The sequence below is a fragment of the Rhodnius prolixus genome, unplaced genomic scaffold (genome assembly GCF_049639745.1).
Source record: "Rhodnius prolixus isolate KJV_2025 unplaced genomic scaffold, Rpr scaffold_8, whole genome shotgun sequence".
Classification (NCBI taxonomy): domain Eukaryota; kingdom Metazoa; phylum Arthropoda; class Insecta; order Hemiptera; family Reduviidae; genus Rhodnius; species Rhodnius prolixus.
In genome coordinates, this window is record NW_027411593.1 from 6,948,081 (window position 1) to 6,960,177 (window position 12,097).

Genomic DNA, 12,097 nt, shown 5'->3' on the forward strand with positions numbered 1-12,097 from the left:
AATTTTTTAATAAATATTTCTTAAACTTCGTTACTAGCTTTATTTAATCCTAAAAAGGAAAACCCCTTTATTTTGTTTAAGAATTTTCCTAGATCATTGACTAGTACAGATTCTCTTAAATTCCTTTCGTGAATTTCTCACGTAATGTTGAAATAGAGAGATCGAAATAGGTTTATTCTCCAAAATTGCATGACTGCAGTTGCATGCTTTTAAATTCTATTGGTAGTTCATTAATTTTTAATAAATTGATATCCGCTATCTCTTTTTTGTTGCAAAAATACTGAAATAAAGGGGGAAAAAATACTCAGGCGTACCAATAGCAGTTTACTTCCCGCAAAAGTAGCTCGTAAAAAGTATGTTTATTGCATCCCTGGACCGGTATCACACTTTCATCTACCATCAGAGGTAGTAGATTAATCCGTTTGGTGTAGAGATTTCGACTTCATTTATGTTATCGTGTCGTATTACACTCGCTGGCCGAAGTTTCAATAGAAATACAGTGGTACCTCGGTTTTCGAACGACTTGACTTGGTATTCGACCAAGAAATTCCGAGAAAATGTCCTGAAATCCGAACCAACATTTGGAACTCGGAACACCCGAGATGAGCCGAGTTGTTTTTATATCTTACGTTACTTTTAGATCTTATTTCTTGATTAGATACCTTGTTTTTACATAAAATACAAAAAATTAGGCCAGTAAAACGGCCTAATATTTCTGGGGCTTAGAAACGAAATAAACTACATAGTTTACATTAATTTTTATGGGATAAATTGTTTCGGTTCTCGACCGCACTTTTTTTTTTATTTTTATTTTTTGGCATTGGCCTTCGCCATACAGCCAGCATCGTCTAGGTGCTTATTACCAGAATATCACTCACTCTCCATTCTTACTTATATATACATTCGCTTCACACATTCATCCCTCTACCTATATACAACTATTTACATAAACTGCAGCTAATGGATGGATCAGTACTCTATATTCCTGCCATCCCTATAGCTTAACCGAAATTAAAATCAGTAATCCTTCTCTAATCATTTTCTTGCATTCATTCTAATCGGCTATAACTTTTAAATACATTCGTATTTCTTTGCTAGCTCTGCTATCGACTTAAGCACATAAATGTTGGTGGAGAATATAATGTCTTCGTAGCGAAATGGTGCATCTAAATACCTGTATATATCGTTAAACATTCGTTTCCTTTCTACTACATAACGTGGACATATCATTATTACATGTTTGAAATCCTCCTCCTCATTGCAATCTACGCAAAGAGGAGAGGACCTTTTGTTGATCCTGTGTAGATACGATCCGCACACCGCGTGGTTCGCTCTCAGCCTGCTTATTGTCGTAACAACCCATTTATTAGTGACAGTTCCCTTAAACCATGGTTGTCTAGGTAACTGATCTGCCATAGTTTTATAGAATCTACCTTTATCACCATTATTGTAATCTGTCTGCCATTTCTGTAGTGCTGCTTTTGCAATTATACCCTTGATATCGGTGTGTGGTAATTTATAATTAGCCATTTCCCCACTATTGGTGGCTTCCTTTGCAAGTGTATCAACAATTTCATTCTCTTTTATACCACAATGACCCCTTACCCACAAAAAATTAATGCAGACTCCCTTCTCTTTAAAAATGGCAATAGTTTCTACAATCTCTGCGATAATGTGATTCATTCCTGCAGACTGGTTGTGTATATGTGTTAATTTACACAACGCACTCTGGCTGTCACTAATAATGGTATATTTTTTCTCCGACAACGAATAAATATATTTTAAAGCCGTTAAAATAGCAATTAGCTCCGCTGTATAGATGGACGCCTCATCTTCTAATTTAATTATCGTAAAATAGTTCCGAACCGGATCATACACAGCACTTCCGACTTTATTATTGACTTTGGTATCACTATAGTTAAAAAGTCACTAAAATGAATTTTAGAGAAAAATTCCATCAGAATCGAGCTAAGATTGGACAGAGTTATGTATATTATATCATTATTAATTTTAAGAAGGGATACTTAGAAAAGATTAACTCTTTTATTTAAATTATGTACAGCGTCCAGATCCCTCTCAAAATGCATACATAAAATATCAAATGATATTAACTTAACAACATGTTGGTATTCGAAACTTCGATTTTCTCTTTCATAAAAGCATTTTAAAGCTCAATGCCCTGTAATGGACAGTGTTATCTTTAACGTAAGAACATTGTTCGGAGGCTAGCAGTGCACTGAAAAGAAAAAAGCTCCGGATACTTCAATTAACCTCAAATGTTGACGCGCCTCAAATTAACAAAAATAACGTCACTATAAAGAAAAATTTTCGACAACCGAAGTATGGAAATGGGTTACTCCCGAGGATCCCAATCTTTTTCGGTTTACAGTTCCTTAAATAAGATTTAGTCACTAAAGCTTGGGTGGGGAAGCCGTGCTAGCGCACTAGCCGTTTCAAAAGATGCAGATTGGAAAGAAAAACCATGAAAGACTCGAAAGTTGCCAAATTCTTGGAATTTTGTCAGCATACACGATTGTTAGCGCAAACATTCGAGAATTGGAAATTCCCAAAAAAAATTGCCGAATTGTTTAATTGAATATTTCGCGGCGCCCTTATGACGGCACCGCGGCGCTCCGGGGAGCCGCGGCGCATACTATTTGGGAATCACTGGGTTACTCGATATGTTGTCAAAAAAAAATAAAATACTGCATTATAAGTTAGGACTTTACAGGTAAAAATTTGGGTATCACTCTTTTTGAAAATTTGTAAAAAAAAAACGTCCAAGTTAACTGGTTTTTCAACAATATGCTTTTTCGTATTTTTTCCTTTTTTTTTTTTAACGATAAACTTATCTGGGAAAATGTTAAAAATATTTATACTTATACAAAATGAGTTTAGAGAAAAATCGTGGAAATCGTTTTCAATTACATATATTTTATATATATGCATATATTCACAAACACATTGATTATTGTCTAAAAAAATTTAGAATACACTTAAAACGTGTATTTCCGGTGTATGTATAGAATATTTGACATGCGATCGTCTGATGATACTTCCTTTATCAGTAGCGAGATAAAGTAAGATTAAGCTCATTCTCTATCTCTGTCTCTCTCCCCCAAAAATGATCAGTGTTTTAGAGTTCATTATGTTGGCTAGAGGACATAGTAGGTGTTGTAAACCATAAGATATATGCCTTAAGATTATTAGCATACAAAAAAAACTACGCGTAACGCCCAACTAACACTTAAAACTACTACATATATCATAAATCCCTATTCAAAAAAAAACTATATGGGCACAAACACAATAAAATATATGGAAATAAAGTATTATATATTCTTTCGACTGAATATTATATACGATACATATGTACATACAAACAGAGAACCATAGAAAGTGTGACTGACGTGTGTGCATATTATTTAAGTTTAAATAATTCATATTTTATTGGATGGATATTGTCATTGTTCCAGAACGTTCTAATACATCTCATCTCTTTTCACTTCCCAAGACAAACGCTCATTCTAAAAACAAAAAATCTTAATTTTCTCCAGATGATTTCTTTTAACCATTCCTCCACTTCTTCACCTTCTTCACCCTATCCTCTCAACGCCTTCACGAAGTGGCTAGATATATATTTTACCAAAACCACTTGAGTGTACACAGAGTAGCCTCATTATGTGATAATAACCATATTACTAGTGGCCACATGCAAATGGGACGGCTATTATTTCAAAAGAGACAACCTTGTTTTCATAACAATGCACCCATTTTTAGAACATGATAGTTATTCATTCCTCCTTCTCCTCCTCCTTCTTCTACACGAATACGGGATCATCACATAAAATACTTGATAGATTATTTAGACTAGTTTTGTATCTTTTCCTTTCCTTTTGTACGAACATATGTGATACAATATTTACATAATCAATTCTAATATTTGAAACACTCACCCTTTACTGAATACGGCACAAAGAAATACCAAGCACCCCCACCCAAAACAAAAAAATGTCTCTTCAAAATTGAACGTACCAAATGTCCAGAAAAAAAAATTGGTAAAAACTTGGTATTAAAACTACTTTATCCAACAAGATTTCAAAGTATTCGCTGATTGAATTTATATATTTCTTGTCCGCATCTTTTTCACTTCACCAATCGGTGCCAAAATGACTGCTCTTTTACAATACAAATCTTAAGAAAAAGATGATAGTTTGTCTTTGGAGTGTGGGACAAAATTTAAACAAATCTCTAAGATTAATTTGTATTATTAATTTTGTTTATTTGTTTTTTCAATGATTTAAGGCGCGTCAACATCTGAGGTTATTGGGGGTCCGGAGCTTTTTTTTCAATGCACTGCCGCCGGCCTCTGGACAGTGTTCTCTCGTCACAGGTTACACTGTCCATCACCGGAAGCTCCAACGAAGAGAAAATCTAAGAGCCAGAGCAGCTGGATTCGAACCCGGCACCTCCGCATGGGAATCCAATACGCTTACCGTATAGCTCTTTCCTGTGTATTATTAATTATTAAGTAATTTATTGTAGTTTTATTAAATTCGAGCAAATTTATTATTCTAAAAAATTATTATTATTTATAATTAAAATTATTATTATTATTATTTTTCCTTAAAACAAGATTTATTTTTTAGTTTTATCTTTTAAGCTGAACGGGCTTGTCCCCGTGGACAATAATTTTGAACAATAAAAAAAGTAAAGTAATTGCCTATTTTTTTAGGCGCACTTTACGTCCAACTACCAAATTAGGTGTTGTGGACGGAGGCGACTAGCAAACATATTTTACTGTAAATTTCTTTCATTAACATTTAAATAAAATCCAAGACCTAGAGACCGGGGAATCGAACCCAGTACCACAATACATATTAGCTTCACAGGTCTCGCCTCTAACCACTCGGCTACCGTGGCGCCTTAATTTTGAACAATATTATTTGTACATTATTTTGTAAAAACCTCAAATAAAGATTGATTGATTGAAAAAGGAGGTTTCTTCCCAGTAAACTGCTAAGCGGGACGACAGGTTACTTGCAGCATTAAACCACTTTAGATGAAGTGCTTGGGCATCAGGAGTCCAACCTTATAAACCTAATTTTTTGGTTCAAACAGGCATTGGTTTATATATCAACAATAAAGTATATTTCCCAGCCAATGACCAATCAAAACTTTATACGAGTCTTGCCACAATTTAGTGACATATTTTGATTAAACATGCAAGTCTAAAATAATGGCGTAAAAAATAAATAATTAAAAATAGAAACACAAGCAAAAAAAAAAAAAATAAAGTTTAGTTATTTAAGGATAAGAAGAAGGTAAGATAAGAAGTTCCTCTTTGGCAATATAATTAGGTAAGTTGAGCCAAGGATGATGGTTGGTGCGATAGCCCTGGAGTATGAGGGAAAGGTTGGCACTTGTTGCACAAACAACACCCGGCCAACAGCCGGTAGTTAGGCCCCGCCGACCGACCGACTCCACCGCTCCAACTACAAAAGAGTTGAGGTGTAGAGCTCGCAGCAGCAGCAACGACGGCGGCGGAGGCAGCAGAAGAAGTGAGAGGTGGTTCTGAAGGACCCAGTTTGCAGGCGTTGGTTGATGTTCTGGTAGAGCAAAGCCACTACTGAAGCTTTGTTGACTCTTGAGACTCAACCTTTTTAGATTCATTATATTCCTTTTATGAAATATTTTGCTCCCTTTAATTTCTGTCTTCAAAGACAAAAAAGAAAAGAAAATAACAACAAAAAATCCTTAGACGGTGTTAGTTACTTATGCGATTATTTGCCAAGAACACTCCAATTAATCCCAACACTTTATTCTAAATTAAAACTTTCTAAATAAGATTAAGTTAATTTTCTCCAGGAAATTAGAATGAAAATTTTAGGAAATCTTTTCACATTGTAACTTAATTGGATGCTGGAATATTTTTTCCCCCAAATTATCAAAGGAAAATATCCTTATCAAGCGGTTAGAGGCGAGACCTGTAAAAGCTACAATGTATTGTGGTACTGGGCTCGATTCCCGGTGTCTAGGCCTTGGATTTTATTTAATGGTTAATAAAAGAAATCTACAGTAAAGTATGTTTGCTAGTCGCCTCCGTCCACGACACCTAATTAGTAGTTGGACGTAAAGCCTGCCTGAAAAAATAGGCAAAAATAATAAGCAATTACTTATCCTAACAAGAGTAAAAACTAAGTAAATTTTTTTTTATAGAAGCTGAATACGGAATTCTTGTATTATCATCTAGTTAAAGCAACTTTTTCAATTTCTCCCATCATCATTTTTCAGCACAAATTTGTTACAGAATTCTTCTTCAATTGTCTTAAGGAGTAAAGTAAAGTAATTGCCTACTTTTTCAAACGAAGCTTAACATCCAACTACCCATCTCTTGAAGAAGAAAAAAAAAGGAAAAAGTAAAAAAATTTTCCAGTTAATGGACTTAAAAATATATATACAAAGCACTATCCTTCCTGGGATGGATATAAATTGGAAATACATATAAGGGCAAATTACTTACAAGACCTAAGCAAGAATAAGAGTTGAAGTAGCCTAGGTAATAATGTGCGGAAGATGGTTGAATGATTCCCGGAGTGTGTCTGGGTTTTTGGATGCGACACAAGCGCGATAAATCAAGGATAATATCCAGCGTTGTGGACCTAACCGCATTTCCAATTAAAGTAAAGTAATAGGCATTTTTTCAGGCAGGCTTTACGTCAAACTACCAAATTAGGTGTCATGGACGGAGGCGACTAACAAACATACTTTTCTGTAAATTTCTTTAATTAACCATTAAATAAAATCCAAGGCCTAAGACCGGGAATCGAACCCAGTACCACAATACATAGTAGCTTTTACAGGTCTCGCCTCTAACCGCTCGGCTACCGTGGCGCCTAAGTACATTTTACTCTTAAGGAGTAAAACTGATACATAAATTGATAATTTTGAATTAAACCTTGAGATCTGGATCAGAATTTGGAATTTTTAAAACGATTAACCAAATGAGTAAAACGAATTATACGTTTTATTAAAACTGTCCGGTAGGTTTGACCGTCATAAAATGTACGAAAAAGCGTAACGTTGACAAAAAAAACCACCCAACTTTGACAATTTCTTTTTTCTCTTTTTCTATAAAAGATAAATTTCCCAAATTTTCTTTATAATGTAGGGCAAATCCTCGTTTATAACTGTAATTTTTTTGCAAGAACCCAGAGCTAATAGATTTTTTGGGAAAAACAATGTTGAAAATGGGCAAGAACATTTTAATGTAAATTATATTTAGAAGTAAGGCAAGAACATGCGCTTAGCTGACATTGGCATGAAACGAGATATTTCTGCCAGCTATTCCCATTTGGATAGATGAAAGCGTTGTAAAAGTAAAATAAAAAAAAATAAAAAAATTTTTTGCTCTGTCGGCAAAAATTTTACGTTTTTTTTTTTGTACTTAAGTCAAAACGGATGTAAGGAGAGGACATTCTTATTATTTGTCGGTCGCAAGCTTTGATGTCGTAGTTTGAGCTATTTTAACATTGAACTAATAAAGACCATAAACAAATTAGAAAATAAACAGGCTAACTTCCTTTTGAACTTTTCTCTGTACCAACTGTTAAAAACAAAATTGAAATATAAAACTGTTTTGTACAAAGATGTAATTGTTAAAATTTTTTGATTGTACGAGGGTCGTTTGAAAAGTCCGTGCCAAGTCAGAGAGATAGCACTACTGGCGCGTATCGAGGTTATGTTTAGTTAGTAGCATCTCTTGGAAGAACACACACCAAGTTTCAGCCAGATCGGTCTATTTCTTTGGTGTTTGGCATTCGTTTGAATCGAAGAAGTCGAGTGATTTTCAAAAAATGGACGAAAAAGAATTTCGTGTGTTGATTAAACACTACTTTATGAATGGCAAAACGCCTCAGGAGACTAAAGAGAAGCTTGATAAACATTATGGTGACTCTGCACCTTCGATTAGAACAGTTTATAAGTGGTTTCAAAATTTTCGGAGTGGCCATATGGGCACAAGTGACGCTGAACGTTCTGGACGCCCTGTTGAGGTTACTACTCCAGAAATCATTGATAAAATCCATGATATGGTGATGGATGACAGAAGAGTGAAGGTGCGTGAGATTGCTAGTGCTGTGGGCATCTCGAATGAACGGGTACATAATATTTTGCATCAACATTTGGACATGACAAAGCTGTCCGCAAGATGGGTGCCGCGATTGCTCACGCTTGACCAAAAACGAAATCGTGTGAAGTGTTGCAAGGACGGTTTGCAGCTGTTCCAGAAGAATCCGCAGGACTTTAAGCGTCGTTTCGTCACTGTGGATGAAACATGGATACATCACTACACTCCTGAGACCAAAGAACAATCAAAACAATGGGTTACCAAGGGGGAATCTGCGCCAAAAAAGGCGAAGACCGTTCCTTCGGCCGGAAAGATTATGGCGACTTCTTTTGGGATTCGCAAGGAATAATCCTCATCGACTATCTGAAAAAGGGTAAAACTATTTCAGGTGCATATTATTCATCGTTATTGGACCGTTTGAAAACCGAGCTGCAAGAAAAACGCCCACGATTGGCCCACAAAAAAGTCCTTTTCATCACGACAACGCACCAGCTCACACCTCAGCAGTTGTGGTCGCAAAATTAATGGAAATAGGGTTCCAACTCGTTTCACATCCTCCTATTCTCCAGACTTGGTTCCCTCGGACTACTATTTGTTCCCCAATATGAAGAAATGGCTGGCGGGAAAAAGATTTGATTCAAACGAGGAGGTGATTGCAGAAACGAATGGCTATTTTTCAGACTTGGACAAATCCTATTATTCGGAAGGGATCAACAAACTAGAGCAGCGTTGGACGAAGTGTATAAGCCTAAAAGGAGACTTTGTTGAAAAATAAAAAAGGTTTACCCCAAAAAATTAAGTAGTTTTTATTTTTGCACGGACTTTTCAAACAACCCTCGTATATGTAGGCTCAATGGATAACTGTAATTTTTATCAGAGAACTTCGTTTCGAAAAATTTAGCTGATTTATGAACATTCCAAGACATCTTTTTACATTTTTGTCATCCACATTAGAGGAGCATAAAAATTGAATACGATTGAACAAACTGTACCCAAAGAAGTAGCATCAAAACGGCTCTCCCAGCTTTAAAACATACACTCTGTTGGTCACATCGCAAAACATTACTTTTAAAGGCCTGCAGAAGATTATTGTCATGGGCAAACAACTATTTTTGGGTTTAGCGAACCCCACAGGGCAATCTCTAGTTCACCAGTGCACTTAACTAATTAACATTGTCGTCGCCAGCTACACTTTTGAGAGATGCCTATATTCTTGACCAATCATTAACATTAGAAAAGTCCTAACAATAGACCTATCAGGTGGCACCTGCTTAAATCATTCCCTTGGCCAAGGTGCCACGGCTACCGAGTGGTTAGAGGCCGAGACCTATGAATATGTATTGTTGGTTTAGTGGGTTCGATTCCCGGTCTAGGCCTTGGATTTTATTTAATGGTAAATAAAAGAAATTTACAGTAAAGTATGTTAGGTGGTAATAGACTAGACCCGCGATGCTAAGATGTATTGTTGGTTTAGTGGGTTCGATTCCCGGTCTAGGCCTTGGATTTTATTTAATGGTAAATAAAAGAAATTTACAGTAAAGTATGTTAGGTGGTAATAGACTAGACCCGCGATGCTAAGATGTATTGTTGGTTTAGTGGGTTCGATTCCCGGTCTAGGCCTTGGATTTTATTTAATGGTAAATAAAAGAAATTTACAGTAAAGTATGTTAGGTGGTAATAGACTAGACCCGCGATGCTAAGATGTATTGTTGGTTTAGTGGGTTCGATTCCCGGTCTAGGCCTTGGATTTTATTTAATGGTAAATAAAAGAAATTTACAGTAAAGTATGTTAGGTGGTAATAGACTAGACCCGCGATGCTAAGATGTATTGTTGGTTTAGTGGGTTCGATTCCCGGTCTAGGCCTTGGATTTTATTTAATGGTAAATAAAAGAAATTTACAGTAAAGTATGTTAGGTGGTAATAGACTAGACCCGCGATGCTAAGATGTATTGTTGGTTTAGTGGGTTCGATTCCCGGTCTAGGCCTTGGATTTTATTTAATGGTAAATAAAAGAAATTTACAGTAAAGTATGTTAGGTGGTAATAGACTAGACCCGCGATGCTAAGATGTATTGTTGGTTTAGTGGATTCGATTCCCGGTCTCTAGGCCTTGGATTTTATTTAATGGTAAATAAAAGAAATTTACAGTAAAGTATGTTAGGTGGTAATAGACTAGACCCGCGATGCTAAGATGTATTGTTGGTTTAGTGGGTTCGATTCTCCCGGTCTAGGCCTTGGATTTTATTTAATGGTTAATGAAAAGAAATTTACAGTAAAGTATAATTGCTAGTCGCCTCCGTCTACGACACCTAATTGGTAGTTGGACGTAAAGCACTCCTGAAAAAATAGGCATTACTTTACATTTTTTTAATTTTATTAAGACACCTCCTCTTTAATCTACATAGGTTACACATAAACACTTTAGAAATCTTCTTTATTGTATTCAGATGACCTGAAAATGTGTTTTTATCACTTCCAGGATAAAAAAAAAAAGGCATGTTGAATATTTAAAATGATAGCCATTCTTCCTTTTATCGATACTTCCGGGCCGAGAACTTTTTTCAAATTCAAATAAATGGTATTCTAAAATTTAATTATGAACACAAAGAATTTTAATTTATTTTATTGTTAAATAATAAATAAAGAAAATTTACGACAGATAACAGAATAGCACAATAAGTGGCGAACTAATTAATATGCTGCTAGTAATAATTTGAGGAGAAAATGATCACGCTTGGATGAGATAATTTACAGTTGTTACTTTTAAAGGAAGATAAGAAACAATTACAAAAGAAACATATCATTCTCTACATCACACACTACTTCATCCTTTTTCACGTGAACATATCCTGACACAATAGTAATTAATTAAACACAAAGATGATGCCTGCCTCCCCACCCTTAACAGTACTTCGCATCCTTCTGAAATTCAGCACTTGACGGGTAGAAAATAGTAGCGGTGATGATTTTTTTTTTGTATTGTATAATTTATGTTTTTATAATAGAAGAATGTGTGTTAGTACATCATCGTGAAATCATCACGGCAATTAATATTAACTATTTAATAAACAAAACTTACCCAGACAATTAGCACACGGAGGAGGAGCTGCTAACAAGCATCCAATTGCGAGAGCGAGAGAGAGAGAGAGAGAGAATATCTCTCTTCTTTACACACACACTCACACAATATGACATGTGTGAACACGCAAACTAGCTTGCTAAGTATAACAACCGACAATACTCAAGAAATACTAAGCTTTCATAAACTTAACATAACTTCCTTTTTTTTTCTTGGCATTAGAGCCCCAAGAAGGGCGCCCCCCCTAGCCTCCTCCAATTTTCCAACTGAGATTTCAAGATATATTAAGTGTTTTTTGCAGAGTAGAGGTTGTTGGCGGCCCTACACGCCAATCCTTCGAAACAATGGTGGACCTTGGATCTCTAACTCTCTTTATTGCAGCAAAAAAAAGAAGAAAATATTTGCTGGCTGACCATCAACACTAGTCTCTAAGATCTATTGAGAGGGAGGAGGATGGTTGGTTAGCCTTCGGGAATGGTTACGCCACCTTCTAAGTCACCTCAAGAACATGACCATGCTCTTCTTCTTCTTCTTCTTGGCGAAGCCCAACAAAACGTAGCTAGAATCTAGAATTCATTGCAGCGCTGGAATCTACGCGAAGATGCTGGGTTTTAGTTCAGCAGCCTAACTAACTTGAATTTTCTCTTTCTGGAGAAATACCTCTTACTTATCTGGAAGGCAATGTACTAGAAATTATTCCTTAAAGAACCTTAGAAGATAGGTACTCAGAAAAAAACAAAATATTCTTAAATTTTGTCTTTTACTTTTTATTAGACATTTAACTCGGTCTATTAGACAGGACATATAAATTGGGTCTACCTTGGTGTAATTATAAATAAGCCCTGGTAGTTGTTAAGTGCCAGCCAGGCGTCCCTTTACACTTAAGGTGG

The 12,097-nt window shown here is 35.7% G+C and overlaps 1 protein-coding gene across 1 annotated transcript in view; it reads right to left on the reverse strand.

Moving 5' to 3' along the window:
* Positions 1–12,097, reverse strand: part of LOC141450781 (protein pangolin, isoforms A/H/I/S-like) — a 242,029-nt gene that overhangs the window by 26,512 nt on the left and 203,420 nt on the right. The gene's annotated exons all lie outside the window — the stretch shown is intronic.